This window comes from Vicia villosa, linkage group LG3 (genome assembly GCF_029867415.1).
Source record: "Vicia villosa cultivar HV-30 ecotype Madison, WI linkage group LG3, Vvil1.0, whole genome shotgun sequence".
NCBI lineage: Eukaryota > Viridiplantae > Streptophyta > Magnoliopsida > Fabales > Fabaceae > Vicia > Vicia villosa.
In genome coordinates, this window is record NC_081182.1 from 163,287,382 (window position 1) to 163,312,541 (window position 25,160).

A 25,160-nucleotide genomic window follows, 5' to 3' on the forward strand; every position below is an offset into this window, starting at 1 on the left:
CAGAAGGAGATCCAACATTATTGGATAATTTTAAAAGTTTTTCTTTTAATTCAGAATTCTCCAACTCAAGCTTCTTTGTTTCAAATTCAAATTGCTTTTTCAGCTTTTTGTATTTGAGACTAATCTGAGACTTGAGTTCCAGAAGTTCAGTTAGACCGGAAACTAACTCATCTCTAGTAAGTTCAGAAAATACCTCTTCAGAATCTGATTCTGATGTAGATTCTGATCCGTCATCTTCTGTCGCCATCAGCGCACAGTTAGCCTGCTCATCTTCAGAGTCTGAATCATCTTCTGACTCATCCCAGGTTGCCATAAGACTTTTCTTCTTATGAAACTTCTTCTTGGGATTTTCCTTCTGAAGATTTGGACATTCATTCTTGTAGTGTCCAGGCTCATTGCATTCATAGCACATGACCTTCTTCTTGTCAAATCTTCTATCATCAGAAGATTCTCCACGTTCAAATTTCTTTGAACTTCTGAAGCCTCTGAACTTCCTTTGCTTGGTCTTCCAGAGTTGATTTAGCCTTCTGGAGATCAGGGACAGTTCATCTTCTTCTTCAGATTCTGATTCTTCAGGATCTTCTTCTCTAGCCTGAAAAGCGTTAGTGCATTTCTTGATATTGGATTTTAATGCAATAGACTTACCTTTCTTTTGAGGCTCATTTGCGTCCAGCTCTATTTCATGACTCCTCAAGGCACTGATAAGCTCTTCCAGAGAAACTTCATTCAGATTCTTTGCAATCTTGAATGCAGTCACCATAGGACCCCATCTTCTGGGTAAGCTTCTGATGATCTTCTTTACGTGATCAGCCTTGGTGTATCCCTTGTCAAGAACTCTCAATCCAGCAGTAAGAGTTTGAAATCTTGAAAACATCTTTTCAATGTCTTCATCATCCTCCATCTTGAAGGCTTCATACTTCTGGATTAAAGCTAGAGCTTTAGTCTCCTTGACTTGAGCATTTCCTTCATGAGTCATTTTCAAGGACTCATATATGTCATAGGCCGTTTCCCTGTTAGATATCTTCTCATACTCAGCATGAGAGATAGCATTCAGCAAAACAGTTCTGCATTTATGATGATTCCTGAAAAGCTTTTTCTGATCATCATCCATTTCTTGCCTTGTTAGCTTTACGCCTCTGGCATTTACAGGATGTTTGTAACCATCCATCAGAAGATCCCATAGATCACCATCTAGACCCAGAAAGTAACTTTCCAGTTTATCTTTCCAGTATTCAAAGTTTTCACCATCAAATACCGGCGGTCTAGTATAACCATTGTTACCGTTGTATTGCTCAGCAGAGCCAGATGTAGATGCAGGTGTAGGTGTAGACTTTTCACTTTCATCAACCATCTTTTACTGAAGCGTTTTTCTCTTCCTGAATCTTTTCTAAACACGGTTAAGTGCTTGCACCTTAGAACCGGCGCTCTGATGCCAATTGAAGGATAGAAAAACACTTAGAAAGGGGGGGTTTGAATAAGTGTAGCTTTAAAAACTTGACAGATAAAAATAAATTGCACAGTTATTTTTATCCTGGTTCGTTGTTAACTAAACTACTCCAGTCCACCCCCGCAGAGATGATTTACCTCAACTGAGGATTTAATCCACTAATCGCACGGATTACAATGGTTTTCCACTTAGTCCGCAACTAAGTCTTCCAGAGTCTTCTGATCACACACTGATCACTCCAGGAACAACTGCTTAGATACCCTCTAAGACTTTTCTAGAGTCTACTGATCAACACGATCACTCTAGTTACTTACAACTTAATGTAATCAATTCTAAGAGTTTACAAATGCTTCTTAAAAGCGATAATCACAACTGTGATATTTCTCTTAACGTTTAAGCTTAATCTCACTAAAATATTACAACAGCAATGTAGTGAGCTTTGATGAAGATGAAGATTCTGAGTTTTGATTTGAACAGAGTTTCAGCAAGTTGATATTCACAGAATAGATGTAGAATTCGTTAACCTTGCTTCTCATCAGAACTTCATATTTATAGGCGTTGGAGAAGATGACCGTTGAATGCATTTAATGCTTTGCGTGTTCCGTACAGCATCGCATTTAATGTTATACGCTTTTGTCAACTACCTCGAGCCTTGTTCACGCTGTGTCTACTGACGTAGCCTTTAATAGCTTTTAACGTTCCTTTTGTCAGTCAGCGTAGCTTGCCACTTGTACTTTCTTCTGATCTGATGTTTGTGAATACAACGTTTGAATATCATCAGAGTCAAACAGCTTGGTGCATAGCATCTTCTGATCTTCTGACCTTGAAGTGCTTCTGAGCGTGATACCATCTTCTGAGCTTCAGTGCTTCTGATCTCATGTTCTTCTGATGCTTCCATAGACCCATGTTCTGATTCTGCTTCGACCATCTTCTGATGTCTTGCCAGACCATGTTCTGATGTTGCATGCTGAACCCTTTGAGACAAAGCTTCTGAGCGCTGAATTATGCGTACTCTTTATATATTTCCTGAAAGGGAAATTGCATTGGATTAGAGTACCATATTATCTTAAGCAAAATTCATATTATTGTTATCATCAAAACTAAGATAATTGATCAGAACAAATCTTGTTCTAACAGATTGTTTGGTAGATCTAATTGTTGTTGATTGAATTAGTGATGATCATATGAATTTTGAGTAGATCTAATGATTGTTGTGTATAATTGATGATTATTGATGATTGATCATAACGTTTGTGCCTTCGATCTAGGAATTGGTGTGTTCAATTTGTCATACCCCAATTTTTGACCTAAGATACCACCTCATATCATTGCATATGCATCATTTGCATCTCTAACAAATTGCATAGCTTGTGTTTGTTACTTGTGACTCAACAGGATTTAATCAGGAAATCACTCATCAGTACAAGTAACAATCAATTAGGGTTTTGTTCTCCCTTCATCTCAAAAGAACCATCTTCATCAACAATCAACATTTGGTCCTCAGAGATTCACTTCAGCAAGCTCAACAGCTTTGAATCGACTGAATTAGGGTTTTGACTGAAGACAGTATACTCCTGACTTTTGCTCAGGATTTGACCTAATGACTTGGGACATGATATCAAGACCTCAAGTGCATCATTTTGACCTAATCCATTGGCTCATAACATCTCCTACACAAAGATTGATCAGACAAATCCTCAGATCAGGGTTTTGAACTATCAGGGACTGAAATCAGGGATCACATTTGGGAAACCCTAAAAATCCCCAGGAAGTCAATCAAAGGTTTCAATCATCTTCAAATAAAGTGTGCCATATCCATTTGTGTGATTCAAGAGTTTTGATTGGAATCTATTTCAAGATTTTGGCCTATGGATTCATCATGGTGAAGAATTGATTCATATGGATTATTTGAAAGTTGGTACAAGTTTGAAATAATTCACGGAAATTTCACCAAAATTGCAAGAAATATCTTTTAGTCCATTTGTTGAAAGATTATTTCAAGTATGGTTTAAAACCATAAATTCAAGAATTAAAAGTTCATTGGTGCAAGAACATTTTTTACATTACTTCAAGGACTTTTCTTTCAAGAATATCCAACATTCATGGTTCATACAAATTTATCCAAGATTCTAAAGGAAATTCAAGTGGAGTGTCTTTACATGAACAAATTCCAATTTTCAAATGAATTACAAAGGAACTTTATCTAAAGTTCAAGAATTACAAAATTCTATTCATTTTCAAGAATACAAGTTCATACAATTTTGGAATGAATTGGAAATTACAAGAAAAAAGAGAAAAACTACAAAGACATTCTTGAAGACTTTCTTCAATCTTCAAATCTCCATTCTTGGAATTCAAGTTTCTTCATTCTTTCTTCAAAAGAATACTCATGTCACATGAAAAAAAAAAAAAAGAAACAAAAAGGGGTGAGATTAGCAAAAAGTCCAATAAAAGAAATAATTCAAAAAAAGAAGAGATAATTCAAGACAAAAAGGAATCAAAGAGAGATTTTTCTTCCACTTGCATGATTCATATCATAAGAAATATCTTTGCATAATGACATGGAGAATATTCTTATTCTTATTCTTATTTTCTCAATGATTACAATCTTGCCAATCAAGTTAATTTTTATGCCAAACACATCCTAAGCTTTTCCTATAAATAGAGGTGTTCTCTTCATTGCAAATCACACCAAAGCAACCTTAACTATTTGCTTTCTCACTTCTCTCATAATTTTCAAGTTTCTTAGTCCCATAGTTTGAAAAGGAGTGAAGAAGTTGTTCATACCTTGGTTGAGAGTTCTAACTTGAAGTTCATCTTCAAGTCTTGAAGCAAAGTTCAAAGAGAGGTGGTGGCACCACCTTCATCAAAAAGCCTACAACAAGTTCAAAAAAGAGATTGTTAGTAACAACAATTAATAGTTGTTTCAAACAATTATTCAAAGTTTGTTCATCTTCAAGAATCCAAAATTCAACAATTCAACATAAAAATTCAGCATCAGAACAAGAGATTCACAGCCTAATTTCTAGAAACAGAGTCGTTACATACCTTCAACAATGATCCGGCAAAAATCTCCTTGCCGTAGGTAAGTCGCCACCTTACTCTTAATATTTTCTTTTTATTGCTTCTGCATATATATTTTTGGTGTGTTGTCTGAAACCGAAAATAGGGAAACATGAGTTTGTTGCTATACTGTAACATAAGGAAAAATTGAATAGTATGAAATTTATTTGTGTTACCTCAAGCCATGAGCTTCCTTGCTGTCTTCCAAGAGAGAAAATCGAGAGCCACCGTGAGATTAAGAGTCGGAGTCACTACTGTTTGTTTACAGGGCACCGAGTAAAAGCTTGTTGTTGTTCTTTTTTTCGTAAAAAATGAAAAAAAACGAAAAAAGAGATGAGTTACTTTCGTTGCTTCTCTCACCAGACATAAATTCGAAACAGAGGATACGAAATTTTAACAAAAGCATACCTGGGTTTTACTTCTGTTTTGTAAAATTGAGTAATGGCTTAAGTTGCTCTCATTGATGTGAGTTTCCATAGTCACCATGAAATTTCCGCTGTGAATTTGATGTTATTGTTGTTCATGGCGAGAGTAAGAAATCGAGAAAGAGAGGAGGAAGTTATCTCAGGTTCTGTTTTCCTCCATGGAACTCGCAAAATTCGAGAGTGAAACCGAGAGAGCGTGGGAGCTGCCATTGTTGTTGCTCCGAGAGAAAAGTTGTTGTTCAGAGAGTGAGCACCGAGAGCGGATCGGAGAGAGCGAGAGAAATTGAGGAAGAGGTTTGATTTTGTTTTTTTCACGAATCAATGGAGTGGAAGAGATGATTCTGTTGTTGTTGTTTTTGTTCACAAACAAAAAAAACGTGAAGAGATATGGGACAAGAGGCGCTGCCTCTATCATTTGTTTCTAGGGTTTTTTTAACCCACCTCAATTGTTCAAGGGCGGATCCGGGTCATCCTGACCCGACCCGGTCCGGCCCACTTTCTCTTTTTTATTTTTATTTATTCAGCATTTTAATCAATTGGGCTCTCACTCCCCAATCTGTTTTTAAACCCTCTGGCCCAAACATTAGTTTTTTACTATTTTCTTTTAGTTTTCTTTGAGAAAATTGTTCATAAAAAAGACTTAATGTTTTAATTAGATATAGGATTTTAATTTCTTTTCTAATCCTTATTTTAGATACATATTTTTATTTATGTTTCTAATTATTTTCTTCTTCTCATAAAAAAAACAACAAAAAATATATTAGATGCATATTTTAGTTTATGTTTTCTAATTATTTTCTCTTTTCATAAAAAATCACAAAAATATCTTGTTTTAGAATTAATTTTCTTTTGAATTTAATATTTTCATGTTATCTTGTGTAGTTAATCATTTAAATTTCTATTTGATTATTATTGCACATCACTCGAATTTTCTCACTTCATCCAAGACTTCGAGATTATTTCTCTGTTGTCTTTTGGATTTGTCTGTTTTGTTTGGTCTTCCATTTGTTGTAGAATTCCTTAAACAATTACTGGATGATCATGGAATGCTATAAGCTGTGAGCTTATCCGACGTTCTTTTCTGCTGGTGTGGATGCCTAACATCTGAAGATCACGGTAACACCTCAAACTCAGAAATCCAATCTTCTCATTCTTCGAGGTAAGCCTAAAACTCAATCAACTGTTTTCACAACAGTAATCAAATTCACTTTCAAATCATGCAACTCATTGTTTTTCAAAACAGTGGGGCCTCTCGAATATTAGAGAGTGTAAGTCCCATTTCTTTTCTTTTTGTACAGTTTTCCAAAACATTCTTCAAAACAAAATCTTTTCAAAACAATTTTCAAATCATTCAAATCATTTTCAAAACCATCCACCCTGTTTTATGAAAATAAAACAGGGGCCTCTCGAATATTAGAGAGTATAAGACCCACTCCTTTTTTTTCTTTTATACAGTTTTTCTTTGTACAGAAAACTCTTTCAAAACAAACTTTCAAACGGTTTTTTTCAAACAACGCGTCCGTAAATAAACAATCAACCATGTTTTGTAAATAACCACGGGCCTCCATGTAGGTATAAGCCCCAAGCCCTTTTGTACATACCCACTCCAGTACATGAAATTAGGTATTTCATTGTACGCCTTTCGTACATATCTCGATCAGTTTGATTTTTAACTTTGAATAACAAACCAAAAATGAAGGTTTCTTTAAATCTTCCCAAAAAAAATACCATGGGCCTCCATGTAGGTATAAGTCCCAAGCCCCCTTTGTAAATACCTGTTTATATAGCTTTGAATAAATTCAAGTGGACCTCTCCCCGAGTATAAGTCCCGAGCCCCTGTGTATACAAATGGATCATGCTTACAGGTATATTTCCTTCATAAACTCCATTATATACACACACTCTGTCATATATATATAATTGTTCATACCTGTTCATGTTTGTTCATACTTGTTCATGTTTGTTCATATGTGTGATATGTGTGCTTGTTCAACTTAGTACAACACTAGGTTCCCCATAGCCTCCTATTGGGCTTCGTGCAAAGAATCTCCACTAGTTTAGGTTAGGACATAGAGTATGGTTTCCCGGTGAAATCGCTCTAAGAACTCAAACCAACTATACCATGCCTCCCCTTGGGCTTTGTACAAACGAGTGACCCTCCCATAGCCTCCTCTTGGGCTTACAATGCAAGGACCCTCGATTGTCCCTCCCATAGCCTCCTCTTGGGCTTACAATGCAAGGACCCTCGGATAGCCTCCTCTTGGGCTTCGTACAAGGACCCACGGGCTTCTTATAAGCATCCCCAATATCCAAATCAAATACCCTAGGAGATTAGACATTTTTCATCTCTATGCTAGGAGTATCTCTTATATATCATCACAAACAATCAATCAATCAAACTTTTTTGCCACAAGGCTGGCTAATCAATCAAACTGTTTTACCACCGTACTGGATGATTAATCAAAGTTTTTGTCACAAGGCTGACTTCATTGAAACTTTTGCCACAAGGCTGGCTGATTAATCAAAGTTTTTGTCACAAGGCTGACTTCATTGAAACTTTTGCCACAAGGCTGGTTAAACAACAAAAAAACATCTTTATCATTCTAAGCACCCTAAGTGGCATGGCCCCGGGCTTATAATGAAAAGATTTTCAAACAAAAAACAAACAGATGTATGTGATGATATAGATTAGATACATCTAGCATTTAGACGACATTTGTCTATTTTCCTTTGCTTCCACTAGCATAAGTGGGAACTACGATTGCTCTGACTTTCTCAACATCCCTTTGAGAATACGTAGGCACAAGGTCGATCCTTGGCGAGCAAAACAAAACAAAAAAAAAACCATTCAAACCTTAGCACCCGTAGACCCCGAGCTACAGATGCTCTGATTCCCTCTAAGGGATATGTATGCAGAGGATCGCGATGATCTTTGCGAGCATAATCAAACAAACACCTTAGGTCCCACCTATTTCACAAGAACCTCCACCACAACAAGAATGGAATAAAACAAAATAAAGAAACCTATAGAGTACTATAGATACGTTGGGTGCTAATACCTTCCCTTCGTATAACCAACCCTCTTACCCGGAATCTCTCCCCCACTTTTTAGGTTATTGCAGCTTTTTTCCTTTTCCTACTTTGGAAACAATAAAAAGTTTGGTCGGTACAAAAGAAAAATCATTTTTTTTGAGCACTCGAGCCCAAAGAAGGCATCAGGTGTCTCATCCACAAAAAAGAGGAACAAAACGATTTTTCGCCCGCGACACAATTGTTAAGATTCATTGGTGTGGCTTGTGGTGCACTCAACGTGTTTGTATAAATGCATGCGCTAAACTTTTGCTCGATAATTGCCGCATTTAAGGACTAAATCTTGACTTGAGCACACTTGATTTGGTATGAGCATATTTGCATATGCTAATCCTTGTATCCATTTTCGTGTTGACGTGATCGTTGGTGATATTGATTAAATGTGGAATTGATGGAACTTGAGGCTTGTTTGTTTGAATTACGTGATCGATAGTAATTTGCTATATGTGAATCATATTCGTCGCTTGTTGCCATAACTTTTCGTCGTTTGAATTACGAACCGAAGGCAGCATCATTGGGACTTATGATCTTTAGTGATGAACTAGGGGCAAAATTTGCTGAGGCGTCCTCGTATCCGAGGGACTTGACTATTCTGCACTGAAAAGGAAACAAGGCAACATGCAATAGGCAACAGGCAACAAGCAACAAAAGGGGTTACCATAAAAGGTGTGTGGGTGCACAATCACGTGATTCAATTCAGATAATTATCTTGTAAATTAGTTATTCTAAGTTCAGTTCGAGGTTGCACTCCCTAGAATTACTAACCATGCAGTTATAATAGCAGTTTAAATGCCTTCAAGGCCAAACAATACAACCCAGGAGCAGTTACAAAATATAGCCATGGGGAAGGGGAAAAAAGCAATAAAATAAACCCCAACAGAGCAATAGGTTTAACACAAGTAATAATTAAAGAAGAAGAAGAAAAAAAGGAACGAGTTTTAGGGTTACCGAAGGTTCGAGCTTTGACCGGTTGGTTAACTTTGAAAATCAATAAAGGCAAAAGAGGGGGGTGAGTGTAGGAGGAGTTCATTGACTACGTGGGACAAACCCTAATTTATGGCAAAAGACAAAATAAAAAGTAAAATAATATTAAATTAAATTGGGATTCAAAAATTTAGCTTTTCGATTGGCATGGCATGTAGTCGGAGGATCTTGAGATAACCCTGAAAAGTTGCACAAAGAAAAGGAAATTTTTTAGTGTATGAATGATCTAATGATAAACCTCACCGACCCTGATTAGGGAACAAGTTAACTATGGTTAATAAAATAAATAAAAACCAAATTAATTAATTATTGGTTTTCAACCTAATTAATTAAATCGGCAAAAATAAATTTTCGATTAAATTGTCTAACCCTAATAAGTATTTTAATTAATAAAAATATTGATAATTAATTAAATAATTAAACAATTAAATTAATTTCAACATTTAATCATTTATATCAAATAAAAAATATTATTATTATTAATAATCAAATTGGATTAATTAATTAATAATAATAATTGAAAGTAAATGTTTTTATAAAAAAAGATTAAAAGCATTTGAATTAAAAGAAAATTTTTTAAACAAATAAAATAAAAAAAAGAATAAAAGAAAACTAATTTATGCAATAAAATATAAAAAAAATTGGAACTTAGCGTTAATGATTCAGTGTGGCAGGCGCTGAGGGTCTATGATGGACACGGAGGCTCTGGCGCGTTGGATGAGGAGCTAGAGTGATCCAATGGAGGAGAGAGCGAGGGTGTATTGTAAGCACGTGAGCGACACACATCTGGGAAGAAGAGAGAAAGCGCACGCCTTTATCTTTTGAACTGGCCAATGATAGCGTGCCAACGGATCGTCTCCTACCTCGGGGATTTGCAGAAAGTGCTTTTACAGCGCTTTTATTGAAGCGCTATAACAGGTCCCTACTTTTTTACACCTGTGAGATCAAAAACATCCAAAAACCAAACAAAAATATTTCGCGACTATGCCATTAGGATCGTCCAGGTTCCAGGAGTCCAAATCAACCTGCAATTTCGTGTAATTTTACCTAGAATCTGAAGCCCTCTTTCAAGGTCCTAAACCCTAACTATGGTGATCGGTCCAAACACGCATCAATACTTAATTAACTTTCCAGAAACCATTAAAGCATTGATATAAACATAATTACGCAAATAAAATCCAGTTATGATGCATGAATGATTGAGATCGAGAAAGTTTAAAAGTGTGCAAACCGTGAGCCTTGGAGGACGATTCTGTGCTTGTTACTCGAGTGGGAGGACATGGATAGCTTCAGAGCACCTTCAAGAATGCGTTGCAAGGCTTTGAATGCTTTGAATCCTTACCAATCTCCAAAACCGAATTGAGATTATTGAAGAAATTTTTTGCTCTTTGATTAGGGTTCTTCTGGCTGCCAAAACGTACCCTTGCGATCTGTAGTGGTTAGGTACTTATAGTGGATTGAATTAGGGTGAATTTTGTGCATCAAATCTCTTTGAATCTTGAATTGGCAATTTGGAAAATTTGATTGGAAAATCTTTCTAATTTTGGCCAATATTGCTTCAATATTTTCCAATTATCATGTGCACGAATTTGAATTAAATATCTTGCTTAAAATATGATTGAATGTGATTAGAATGAGATCTTTAACAAAAATTTGATTTTTCCATGATTTATATAAATTAATTATTACTTTTAAATAATTAATAATTCATATAAAATCAAATAAAAATCCAAAAATTCGTGGCAACTAGATTTGAGACCTTGGATAACTTGAGGATCAAGATTGGATCAAAAAATATTGGGCTTGTTTGCAAGAAAATCCATTTTGAAGCTCTTTTGTTCACATTTTTCCCCTTGAAATTGCCCAACTTTGACAAGGAATATCTCCCTCAATTTTTAAGATATGGAGGATTTCTAGGACTTTTTGGAAACCTCAAGATGTCCTCTACAAGCCACTTTGGAAACGTTTTTCCATTTGAGGATTTTATCTTGATGATATTGGCTTTGACAAAAAACTGCTTTTGGTTGACTTTCAAAAGGGACCTATAATCTTTTGCTCTAAATCTCTCAAATGAAGCATTTTGAGACTTGGTATGTGAGTGACAAAGTCGTAGAGAATTCAAGTTCCTTCAGAATGAGCTTTGGATGGGAAATTTCTGATGTTCCATACGAAAGTTATGGCAGGTCAAAGTTCAGCTGACTTTCTCCTATGAAAACCCTAATTTAGAAACTTTTGAATTTGTTGATTTCTGAACTTTCCTTGATGAATCATGATCAATCCTTGATCAAATGATGAATGATACTTCAAAATAAGGTTGTTGACAAAAAATCAGGAATTTTGACTATACTTTGACCACAACTGACTTTTAGGTCAAACTAGTCAACTGTTGACTTTCTGAGCAATTGACTGGCCAATCCTTGGAATTGAAGCCTGAATTTTGTCATGGAGATAGTTTGAAACATCATGAGCCATATGAGATGCAATGGAGCCTTTGATTCATTGTTTTTCTTCAAAGAAATCAAAACCCTGATTCCTTGAGCCTTTGTTTAGGAAGGGGTGTCTTTGAGCATTGCACTTTGATATGAGTTTGAATAAGATAATTGGGATGGGAAAATTTTGGGGTATGACAGTTCCCAAGGATTAAAAATAGCAAAAAAGGGTTTTTTTTCAACATGGGAACCCGGTTCCCAGATTTGAGGAACCGGTTCCCATCCAATCAGGGGCAAACATATGTGACAGTAGGTTCTGGGAACCCGGTTCCCATTTTGGGGGAACCGGTTCCCATCCGTTCTTGTGTGTTGGGCGCTGGCAGTAGGTTCTAGGAACCCGGTTCCCACTTTGGGTAACCGGTTCCCCAGTGTGTTTTTTGCCCTTTGTTTTCTTAATTTCATTTTTTCGTATCTCTTGCATCGCTTTGAGTTTTCATGCAAATAAATAGTGCTTTTCAAGTATATTGGTGTTTCTGAAAGCATTGGTGATGTTTAATTCTGATTCGGCCCATCTTTTGTCGATTTTCATTACCTTTTCCATGTTGTTCATTTTTCATTTGTAATAACGCAATTCCAATTGCGATATGTTGTTATCTCTAACTCGTGTGTTAATATGCAAGGCATTTGCAAAGGAAATTACCGAGCTACGCTTATCTCATTTGTGTTCCGCTTTATTTGCAGGACCCAATCTCATTCCCTCGTGTCGTGTTCTCATCTTGAAGACACGTTTCTTTTACTTTATATCTGTTTGTCTGGATTGTTTGTTCCTCTTGCAGGTGTATTTTGATTATGCTAGAATACATCGACACGTGATTTATTTTCACATCGTCGATCTTCGTTTGCTTATACGCCTAATCGATGTGTTGACTATTTACTATTGCCTTTGCTAGCTCGTTACGGGATCTCTGGTTTTCTTTCTTATTTCGATGCAGTTTACGGATCATAATCCGTTTGGTATTAATCTCGTTTCATTTTACCTCTTCTCGCATTTTATCGCTTTCTTTCATCCTTTAGCATGAGAAGTAGGACCTAGGCATGCATTGCATTTGAAAATCCTCTGAGGCGTGTGCCGAAGGTTTTGTTTTTGTCGGTGTGTTTATGTTTGTGCTTGCAGGAAGTCCTAACAAAGGCCATTATAAGTCCTCGAGAAGGCAAGCAGAGAGGGTTTGCAATCACCCCCACAACTTTCCGTCCCCAGGTCGTCCCTATGCTCACTTTTTGCAAGTTCAGAGCTCTAGACAAGTCCCCAAGATCGTCGAGTCGAAGGCCCAATGGGTAAAGTGAAGCGGGTTCTTGCAATCGAACCCCCACATTTCTTAGCTCACGTTGACCGATGTTGATGCTCAGTGTACGCACGCACTGATTTGCCTCTGCTCCTCTTTGCCCTGGTAACCCAATGTCGCGGTTCAAGATTCGCAGCTCCTTGGTCTAATGCTTGGTTGACTCGGGTGATACGCTCCCCTTGGCTATGGCGGGACCGCTTTTCTACTACTTGGCCTACGCCAGTAGGTGTTTGTTTTACGAGCGAGACTCGCTTGTGTGATATTCTTGTTTGTTTTCGCTTTTCCCCATAGGTTGCTAGTTTAGTTTAGTCTTGTACCCTTTGTATGACAACATAAGTAGCAAGCTTCCCCCCTTAGCTTAGGCTTTCCTCATGCATTCTTTAAAACACAAACCACTATCTTTGATTTTCTTTTCTTAAGAGCTTGTTATTTCCGCTCCATTCCCAAGCGTAAGACTCCAAAGGTCGAGCAGCGGAGTGCGAATGTAACTCGTTCACCTAAAAAACACAAAGCAAATAAAAACTAGTTAGCCGAGCTACGATACCTCTGATTCCTCAAAAAGGATACGTAGGCAGCGGGGTAGGGCCCGTGCGAGTATAAATCTTTCTTTTCCCTACATTTTGCATGCATACTAGTCTAGTTTGGGCGTAGATTTGTTACACACCCATAGTTTTAGACACAAGCGTGGATACCATCGAGTATGATGGGCGCGAGGGGTGCTAACACCTTCCCCTCGCGTAACCGATTCCCTTACCCTCTTCTTCGGTCGTGAGATCGTTGTTTTGTTTTGTAGTTTACTGGCATTCCCTTCCTTTTCAAGATAAATATGTTAGTGGCGAATCTGTTGATTTTTGCGGTAGCGACAACTGAAGACTCTGCTGAGGATGTCTTGACCTATTGCGGGTCCGGACTTAGCGAGTCGATCCTAGCGCTTGTGTGTTTATCTTTGGGTGTTTTATTGCTTTGCATATTTTCCTGTTTGCATTGCATTCTATATGCACTTTTACTTTTCTGCATCATATTCTGGACTGTCTGGATTTCCATTGTTGGGTGGGTGTTACAAGAGGTAAAAGACCCAATACACAGGTCATGAGTGATACCTTAGGAACTAGGATTAGAGTGGGTGTGACGGATAGAAGACACGCGTGTGTTTGATCCGATCACGTACCCACGGGCAGAGCTTGGTGGAATGAGGCAATATCGTATGATTGCGCCTATTTTCGATCCTTTGTTGGCTTTTCGACCTACCCTGACCTAAATTTAACCGTGAGTGGGGCGGGAATCAATCATTACTTAACAGGTGTAGCGGTGAAATTGGTGAGACTAAAGTCATGGGAAAGACTTAGCTCATTTTAAACAGAGTCGCCACCGCGCTTTATTGTTTCCAAAAGGAATGGGTGAAAGAGCGAATAAAACCCACACAAGTTTTTAAAATCAAAACTAGTAAACTTATCAGAGTTCTGGCTACAGAGGGTTTGTTATACAAGGGGAAGGTTTTAAGCACCCCTCATATCCATGGTACTCCATGGGAACCCCTTTGTTTTATGTCATTGTCTTTTGTTTATACATACCTTTCGATAAGATATCGCATCTTAGGCCTACATACCCCTTAAGTGTAATAGGGAAGTTAGAGCTTCGGTATTTCCTCCTAAAAGGAAAATAAAAGGGGGCCAAAGTGGCCAAAATCTTTTTGGTGTGTGAGCTTTAAAATACTCACAAGTTTTAAAAAGAGGGTTAAGCTTTAAAATACTTAACAAATTTAAAAGGGGATTGGGCTTTAAAATACCTAATAAATTTAAAAGGTTAAGCTTTAAAATACTTAACAATTCTAAAACAAAAAGGGACCAAGCTTTAAAATACAAGGTCAATGGGTTAGGAGAAGTTTCACCGAGAATAATTCTTCTCTTAACACCAAGGTTTTAAAACAAAAGACCTAGCTTTAATAATACAAAGGTCAATGGACTAAGAATAGTTTCACCGGGAATAATTCTACTCTTAGTGCCATGGTTTTAAAAAGCAAAGGGTTTTGGTTAAGCTTTAACAATACAAAACCATAAACAAGTGAAAAGCTTTAAAATACTTAACACAAAAGTAAAAGAGATTGGAAAAGAGTTTGAGTACCTTTGACAAGTTAGTCAATACCATTCCCATCCTTTTGGACAAAACAACAAACTTAAGCAATTAACAATGAACACCTCAAGTGTGTGTGTGTGTGTGATATCATGTGGCACAAGAACAAACAAGTGAGTATGATAATCAATGAGTAAGAGAGATGGATGTATCTAAACCATTGGATTCAAACTCATGTATGAATGATGAATGATTGATATGATAAATAAACATGGGGTTAGATAAACAATACATAAGAGGAATTAACAAGATAATGATTAAAATAACAATTAAGTACAAAACATGGATTAAATCAACAAGAATGTACAAGATAACAAACTTAATTAATCATGGAGTAGCAAAGATCAACATGATTTTGGGTTAGGGTTTTAAACCTAGGGTTTTTCAAATTAGGGTTAAACATAAACACCTAAACCTAATTGTTTTTAATTGTTAAAAACCAATTTCTTTAAGAGAAATGGTCTAAGGGTCCATAAAGAAGTCAAAGACATCCTATTCTAACCCTAAACAAATATTTACAAAATATTCACAAAGTTATATGAAAGAAATAATTAAAACAAAACAATTTTTTAATTGATTTTTAAACATTAAAAGACATGTTTTGTGATTAATTTTTAAATAAAGAAATAATAAATATTTTTGGGGTTTTTTAACATGGTATTAAAATACACAAAAAAGAAGGGGTTAAAAGTTAATTTTACTATTTTTTATGCATCTTTGAAGTTGTGAAGAAAACTAAATAAATTAGTGATAAAAAAAGAAAGGTTTTGGTCCCAAAGGGACTTGAACTCAGGACCTCTAACACAACACTCAAAATACTCACCATCAAGCCAAGGCGCTCTAGTTGAAAATATAACACACTCAGTTCAATATGAAATAAAACAAGTGGTAAATCATAAAAAATAAAACAAGCAAAAAGGTCTGGGGCGAGGGGGATTCGAACCCCAGACCTAAGGGTTATAGGCGCTTTAAGGACAAGAGGAGAACCAAGTGAGCTGTAATGATGTAGTCATACAAAACACGCTTCCATAACATTATATTTTAAACTAATGCCCAGAATTCAAATTTCCCACCAAACCAGCTTCATCTTCTTCGTGAGGAAATATCAAGAACAATAATGGTGAATTTCAAACTTTCTCAAAACTTGACCAAATTTGAGAAACTAAGACTCTAAAATGATCAGAATTCAACCACGAATCTAACTAGATATCTTTTGTAAATTAATTCAAACTGATGTTCATGAATTTCTAGAAAATACGTATGAACCCTAAAAACAAAATTTTAAATTAAATGTTTGAATCAAACAAATAAGGCCCAAAAGTTTAGAGCTATTATTCCCTACATGTTTCTAAGCATTTTGGTAACAAGAATGGATCAGAATGATACCTGAATAAGTAACTTCAAATTCAAGCTTTTTGCTTCTAAAAATGGAGGTCTTGATCGTGTCTAAGACTGTTCCAGATCGTTTCTTTTGATCTGAATAGCTTCAATGATCCCTAAGGATGCTTTCTGGGCAGCTAAATTGGACTGGACACTTCTCCTTCTTCAAACAAGAATCCACTTACACACAGAAAAAGTTATGGCTAGAACACATAGTTCTAGGTGTTATAGATCAGTGCTAAATATCTGAATAGCTTTTATATACAATATAGAAAGTATTTGAACCAAAAGGCCTCAAAATGCACGAGTAAAAATGAAGATCACAATTTATGGCTTAAGAGTGAGTTTTGGGAAAATGCAAATGGTGATTTTGTGTTTTAGGCCTATGGTAGGTGTTTGGAGGTTTTGTACAGCTTCCATATGATGATTAGAAGCTGTTAGAAGTGTTTGTTTGGTTGGTAAGTGTTTGGTTTGGATTTTGGTTGGTTATGAGCTTAAAGAAAGCTTTAATGGAGTGAAAATGGTGATTTTTGGTTAGGGGAGTTTTGAGGGGTTATGGAAGGTTTAGATAGCTTCCAAATGGTATTTAGAAGTTGTCCAGTGTTGGTTGACACCCAGAACTTATGGAAATCAAAATCACTATGAAATTGCAAAGATGAGAAAAATGAGAATTTCAAGTGATAGGTGACTTGGAGAATTCTGGTGTAATTGATCAAGGGAGTGATACTCTCTATTTATATGCAATAATTAGGGTTTGTGGGAGGAAAAATTTCAGAGTTTTGAAGCTCCCATGTGACTTTGTACTTCTTTGCTTGTTTGTGAATAAATGAGAAAATTGGACTTCCAATGGCAAGGTACAAGTTCAAGCATGCTTCCATGACTTTATTCTGAGTTTGGAGAGCTTGCTTGTGGTGTTCAATTTTCTTTTGAGGCAGAGGAGACATTGTAGTGGCTCAAGGAGTGGACTTTGTGCATAAAGCTAGCTTTTCCAAAATGGAAGTGGAGACTTTAGTTCATAAATGGCATGAAACTTGGACAATGCATAAAACACTTGGTCCATAGCTCAAAAGAATGTGTAATCTTCTGATTATCGCCTCTTGAACAAGTTAAAATGGCTGTACTTGAGAGATTCCTACAGATTTGGATGAATTTTGGACTTTGTTCTTCATGTTCTTCATGAAAATGCTCCATTTCAAGTGTTCATGGTGCCCTATTGACAAATTCATATCTCTTTGATCAAGCCATGGATTTTCATGCTACTTAGCTCTTTGGAAATCCCTTGCTACATACTTCAATTCACTTGTTGAAAGTTTCCTCAAACGCTTTTTGGATCATTGAGAAAAATGGTCATAAAGTTAAGAAAAAATCCAAGTAAAACACTTGAAAATTTCTCTGTCTTTTGAAAATTATCTTCTTAATTCCATATCTCTCAAAATAATCATTTTTTTGCAAAAACTTCCATTGTGATAAGTTGTTTGTTTTGCCAAGATCTACAACTTTCATGTTGGGAGATTTTTGAACGTGTAAGCAAAATTTGGAGATCCATGAATTAGGTCAAAATACACTTAACAACCCTAATTTGACTTTTTGATTCTTGATGAATTCTTTGAATTTTATTTGATCAAATGTCTTTAATATCCATATGATGATGATTTGGATCCTTAAAGTCCATAGTTGACTATTTTTCTCAAAAGTCAAAGGTTGACTTGCACATTTGACTTTTTCCAAATGAACTGCAGTTTTGTGATTTCCAAATGAATCAAGCTCTCCTCTTCAAATGAATGATATGGATGGACTATAATGTTGATTTGGATGCCCTTGAATCATATTTTAAGTCTTGGAACCATCTCCTGATTAAAAGTCAATCCTCTAGTGAAATTAGGTCAAAAACCCTAATTGGGGCTTCTGATGAACTTGAAGATGATTGATCTTGCATTGAACCATCCTTGGACCTTGGTATTGATTAAAGAGTCCTTTGAATCATAGAAGGATGTTGAATTTCCTTGTGGGTCTCAAAACCCTAATTTGCTTAGCTTCCCCTTGATCAGTCGCCTGTTCTGGGACACAAGCAACAAACAATATTTTTTGTATTTTTGGTTAGCAAATGATAAATACATGATGATTATGTGGTTGTCGTTTTTTTACCTCCCCGTTTCACTTGGGAGGACGGCACGCTAGACCCTTCACGCGAAATTTGGAAGGAGAATGCGCCCGTGGTGGGAGGAATTTTATTTCAGTTCTTCCTACGATATCACACGAACTTTCTTATTTGTCCTACGAGTAGGAAAGGGAAAAAAAGATCTCAACTAAACCCTAGGAGTTTGCTAAGTGTGGGGATTCACCTAGACTAGAAATTCTGGAGTCCGGGGGGTCGGTTATACATAGGGAAGTGTTTAAACACCCTACATATCTGTAGTACTCTACAGGAACCTTCTCTGTGTCTAAATGTGTTTGTGCTGCTAATGATTATTGGGAAAGTTTCTCCTTTGTATTAGGATAAGGAATTGAATTGAATAAAAGAAAGACAGACAGACAGACTGACTATTTTTGGTATTTTATTAGCTCGCTAAGATTCCTTGTGAACCTCATGCCTACATATCCCTAATGGAAGTCAGAGCTTAATGTAGTTCGGGGAACTAATTAATTATTAATTATTTTTGGGTGCCTTGCTTGAAGCTCAAGGTTGAAGCTTGAATTAAATCTCTATTTACAGTAAAGAGACATGAAGTCATCTTTACAGAGAGGTATTTCTACTATTCCACCACAAACATTAAAAGAGTGACAGAATAACTGAATTCATTTCATTCAAGAGGGGGACCTTACTTGTGTATGTGCAAGTATACCAGTCAAATGCCTCTTAAATGAAAGAAAAATGCTCATCCAAATTAGGGAAAGTTACCACATGTCTGGGTTTTACTGCCAGCTCATGCCTTTCAAAATCCTAAATGGGAGACTTGATTAAAATGATGAAATGATGTAATGTTTGTTTGTTTGAATGTGGTGAGATAGAGGAAAGATCTCTCTGTAGAGATAAGCTATGTCTATCTACTGTATAAAAGATTTGATTTTTAACTGGCTTGTATGAGGCCCAAGCTTGAGGCTTTTTGATTGATTGATTATTATTATGACTCTGGGAGAAAACTCCACTGGGGATTAATTTACAAGGGATTTTTATGTTCTGTACAAAGCCCAGAATTGAGGCTGACTCTACTTAGGGAAAATCTATTTTGATGGGTTTTATTTGGTGTTCTGTACAAAGCCCAGAATTGAGGCTGACTCTAACTAGGGGAAATATTATTTTCTGCCTTGTATGAAGCCCAAGGTTGTGGCGGACTCTTAAATAAAACTGAGTATGGATGACTCTATGGGAAAAGATCCTAGATGTTAGAAATATTTGACACACGACATATGGTTTATCTTCCTTGTACAAAGCCCAAGGTTGTGGCTACCTGAATGATGAAGGACTCACTGGGGAGACTATTATCTGCCTTGTACAATGCCCAAGGTTGAGGCTGACTATTAACAGGGGAGTTTTATTGTTTTGGTGCCTTGTATGAAGCCCAAGGTTGAGGCTAACTATTTTTGTTGGGTTTTGACTCTATTGAAGGATTTATTTATTAAAAGACTGATTTTTTTGGAAGCTAACCCTTTCCAGGGATTTTGACTCAGCTGGTGAGTTTATCTTTTGAAAAGAATGATTTTTGGAAGCTAACCCTTTCCAGGGGTTTTGACTCTTTTTTTTTTGGGGAAAATTATCTCCTAAGAGAAATGAAAGGAGTGATTTTTGAAGAAGTGATTTTGGAGGCTAACCCTTTCCAGGGGTTTTTATTAAGATGAAAGAATGTGTGGAGGCTAACCCTTTCCAGGGGTTTTTATTAAAATGAAAGAATGTGTGGAGGCTAATCGAGGGTCCTTGTTATAGCACAAGAGAAAGCTATGTGGTTTTGAACTTATTTTGGCTCTAAGCAAATGGGTAAGAGGTTTCACCGGGAATAATTCCTCTTTGGGTGGATGTGTCCTATTTTTTTGGATTCTAAGGTTTTTGCCAAGATGTTTCACCGGGAATAATTCATCTTGGGGGTTTGAACTACAGATCTCTAATTAGGAAAGAGCCTTCACCGGGAAGACATTCTCAATCCTAGGTCATATTCCTATAATATATATATAGTTTAATTGTCCTAGGGTTTACACTCAAACGTAGTTCTAAACTAATATATATGCACAGTTTATATTTGACAGTAATTTAAATAAAGACTGTAAATGGAAAGCTTGTAAAGCCTAACCTGGATGGAGTGGAGGCCTTTGAAGAAGTATGTACAAAGCCTTACCAGCAATTGGTGGATAACAGTTGAATATATATATATATGATAAATAGTTAATGGTTTTTGAAAACAGAAGAATTGAAGATGGACATAGGTCACATAGGTATCTGAAGAGTTTCACCGGGAATAATGCCCTTCAAATACCAGAAGAATATTTTGAAAACAGAAAGAGGATTTTGTAAATACGGTTTTGAAAATTGACAAAAGTCAGCTTAGTTAAGGTAAAGATAAAATCTATACCTAAATAAGACCTAAATAATTAGGGTTTTATAATAAAATTATTTACAAGATAATTAGATTAAAACAAAATGAAAATATATATATTTAAAGTATTTAAGAAAACACTTAAAACATACTATTTTAAACCTAATTAAAATATATGAAATAAATGATATTTTTTGTGATTTTTTGATTATTCATAAAATAGGTATATTAAATAACAAGTGTGTGAAAAATGAAGTGAAAATGATCTAATTTGATAGGTGAATTAATTGTGTGAAGTTGTGAGAAAAAATGAAGGGGATTAGTGGTAAAAAAATGGTTTTGTCTCCTCCAAGGTTTGAACACACGCCCTCTAGGTCACACACCCAAAACAAACACCACTGAGCCAACGCGCGTGTGGTGATAGTAAGCTGGCTTCAATGCAATTCATATAGTGTTCAAGTGTATAGAAGCAAAAAAAGAAAATAAAATCAAAAGGTCTGAGGTGAGGGGGATTCGAACCCCAGACCTTGGGCATGAGGAGACTAAGGGCGCATGTGTGGCCACTGGGGCAAGTTATTCATTCGTTTATGAAACGCATATCATTAAATATAAAATAAACTCTGCCCTGGGATTTGAAATTTGCGCGCCACCACCATTGTCATCTTCTTCCTCAAGCTCTCAAATTTTGAATTTCTGAACTCTCTCAACTCTCAACCATTCGCAAAGATGTAAAGACCAAACTTGCTCTAAATTCACTCACGATTCCAGATATGTAACTAATATGAATTTATATTAACTACATCTACTGAATTATCTAAAATACGTGAAGAACCCTAAAATTTGAAAATTAAATTAAATGGCTATACTGAAGCATAAATGACTGATGATAGAGGGTTTTTAATCCTCTTATGATGCTGAATAGAATGGTGTTGAGTTTTATCCAAGAAGGTACATGAATTAAAGAGGTGGAGTTGAGAAACTTACCTCTGAAAATGAAGATCGTGAGGATGTTGGAGAGCACCTGGGTTTGTATGAATGATCCTAAAAGCTTCCTTGGGACTCAGTGATGCTAACTGGATGCTTGTTGTGACCTCAAACCTTCTGAATTGCTCTACTTGACTCCTTCGATTTGAGCTTCAAGTGAACATGGAGGATGATGAATCTGCAGTTACAGATGAGCTGCGACCATCTGAATAGCTTCACTATACTCTAAGGAATGTGCCTGGATGCTTAACCTTGCTTGGAACCTCCTGAATTGTTCTGTGGTCCTCCAACTGCAAGTGCTCCAAATGAGAGGTGAAGATGATGATTCTCCATGCCCAGAAGTGTTCCAGAGGTTTGGATCACCTCTAAATGCCTCCCTCAATGTGTTTGAATACTTACTTTCAAAGAGAGAGCTTTGGTTTGAAGAATCCGAGTCTTCTTGCCAAAGGACCTTTGAAAAAACTAAGTATGAAGAAAGAAAAGAGAAAGCAAGAATTCTGTTGCTTTGGTGTGATTTTCTACTGAGGTATGCTCTCCTATTTATAGGTAAATGGTTCAGTATAGTTGCAGAGGAGTGAGCTTGCTTAGTGAGGTTGATTTGGTTTTCTTGGCCATGAAGGAAGTTTACAAATATCTCTTATGCAATGATGAGAATTTTGATTCCATTTGATCAATCCCGTAGCCCTCGATTTTTCTTGATCTCAGGGGACAATTCTGAGACAGAAATGAGCTCTATTTGGTTGGTGAGAAGATTCCTTGGGTGATTCATCAATTTGCCATAAATTCCCAAATGTAATCATTACATAATCACATGTTCTTGTTTTGGGAATCTTCCTCAATTCTTATGCTTTGGTGAAAATGAATGCATGGCATGTTTTCAGATGTGTTATGGGTCGTGTAGCATCCATAAGTGAGGTCATGTGCACAAAATTTCAAAGTTAAAAAATGAGGCATGACCTATAATTTCACTTCATGAGGCCAACTTTGAACAAGCATAACTCCTAGCTCAAAATGAATTTGGAGAAGGTTGAGCACAATTTGGAAAGCCCTAAACATCTACTTCAAATCATTAGTTTGGGGTTTCTTCAAAATCATTGGGGAAAATTGTGAAAAATGAGCTCAAAGTTGGATGAAAACTAGGTTAAAACACTTTGAAAAATTTCTAAGTTTTTATAACCTAAGGCTTCAAAATTCCAAATCTTTTAAATGGTTGATCTTTTGAAAAAAGTTCATATGTAAGATGTTGTTTTATTTTGCAAGATCTACAACTTTCATGTTGGAAGTTTTTTGAGTTGTGTAGGTGAAATTTTGAGTTCCCACAATGCCCTCAAAAACCCTAATTCCCGACTTTTTGCTCCTTGATGATTCTTCTTGAATTTCTTTGGTCAAATGAATTTAATATCTATATATTGATGATATTGATCTTTGAAAGTCATGGTTTGACCAAAAATCTTAAAAGTCAAAGGTGATCCCATACAGTTGACTTTTTCCAGATAAAGTGAGATTTTGGACTTTTGTGTGGAATTAAGATCTTCTCCTCAAATGAGTGATGTAAATGGGTTATATTGAGGTAGTAGAGGTTCTTGAATCATGTCTTGAGTTTTGGATCCATGCCCTGATTAATAGTCAACTATTCAGATGAATTAGGTTAAAAACCCTAATTGTCGACCAGATGAAATTGGTGACTGTGGATATTTAATTGAGGTGTGATGTCCAGTGGATCTTATTGTATGGATCATTTTAAGATGATTGAAGTCTTTAATAGATGTCTTGGAGCTTTTTAGGGTTTCCCAAAGGTGATCCCTGATTTCAGTCCTTGATATGCTCAAAAACCCTAGTCTGGTGACTTGAGTAAACTTGTACTCAGATGACTGAGTGTCTAATCAATCATAGGTGAATATAAAAGTGAAGCTTTTGAGTCCTATGATTGTGTTAGAGACCAACCCTTCTATTGATTGATCCTTTGCCTGAGTTTTCTTGTCTTTGAACATCCTTGATTAAATGCCAAATGAAGAAGTGACTGCTCCGGGTACTTGCTTTGACCTGATGAAAATCCTGAAGATATGTCATCTCAGGGGGGTCAAAAATTAGGGTATGACAGATGCCCCTATTTAAGTTTCTTTTATCCGGAGGGAGAGAGATTGATATCTCGATCTCTCCTGCGTGAAAGAGACTTAAATATCAAAGAATGCCCGAATTTTGGGCGCTCCTGAGATGTTGTAATTGATAAAATCTTTACATGAACTTGATCCTGTTATCGTACTTAGCGGGGAATGAGGAGACAAACTCCTGTAGAAATACTTGATGTGGATTCTGGTGAATGGATGGCAATGTAGGATGCGCAATCCATCTTCTTTAACTAAGTGTTGATACTTAGAAAAAGGTAAACAACCTCCCCTCGTTTCGGATGTCCATATCTCGAAACTGGTCTCAGTCGTGTTTGGACAATATCTCAGATAAAGAGAAAATTTCCAAAGGTTTGTTTCCTCATCAAACTTCTCATCAGCACTCGGAGATGAGACGCCATTTGATGGTAATAAAGAAACTTCAAAGGTTTGTTTCCTCATCAAACTTCTCATCAGCACTTGGAGATGAGACGCCATTTGATGGTAATAAAGAAACTTCAAAGGTTTGTTTCCTCATCAAACTTCTCATCAGCACTTGGAGATGAGATGCCATTTGATGGTAATAAAGAAACTTCAAAGGTTTGTTTCCTCATCAAACTTCTCATCAGCACTTGGAGATGAGACGCCATTTGATGGTAATAAAGAAACTTCACCATCTTTCCTTTTGACTTGACGTCTTTGAAAGAATGTCATATGGCCTTATGACCTTTTGAGGGGCTAATGACTTTGCTTGAAAGCAGATGAACTGTTTTCGGGGTGAAAACCCACATTCATCGACTTGTGCCAGGGAACCAACAAACTGTTTTCCTAAGAGGAGAACCGCCATTTGTTGACTCTGAAGGGGATGAAACATCCCAGAAACAGACAAACTGTTTAAAGAAACTGCCATTTGTCGATCTCTTGAATGTTTAACCGACAAACTGTCTTTCCTTGGGGAAAGACTGCCATTTGCCAATTGCTAGGGGAACAAACTGTCTTCTACTGGGAGAGACTGCCATTTGTTGACTCTGCCGTGAAAGAAAGTGAGCAAACTGTCTTCTGTCGAAAGAGACTGCCATTTGCTGACTTTGTTGAGGAATCTTTAAGCAAAACGAACTGTCTTCATGAAGAAGGGTGCCATTCGTTATTTTTGTTCGAAAAAGTGAGTGAACTGTTTTTTGCCGAAAGAGACTGCTATTCACTGACTCCGCTGGGGATCATTTGTCGATCTGCTGGGGAGATTCCCGATTATTA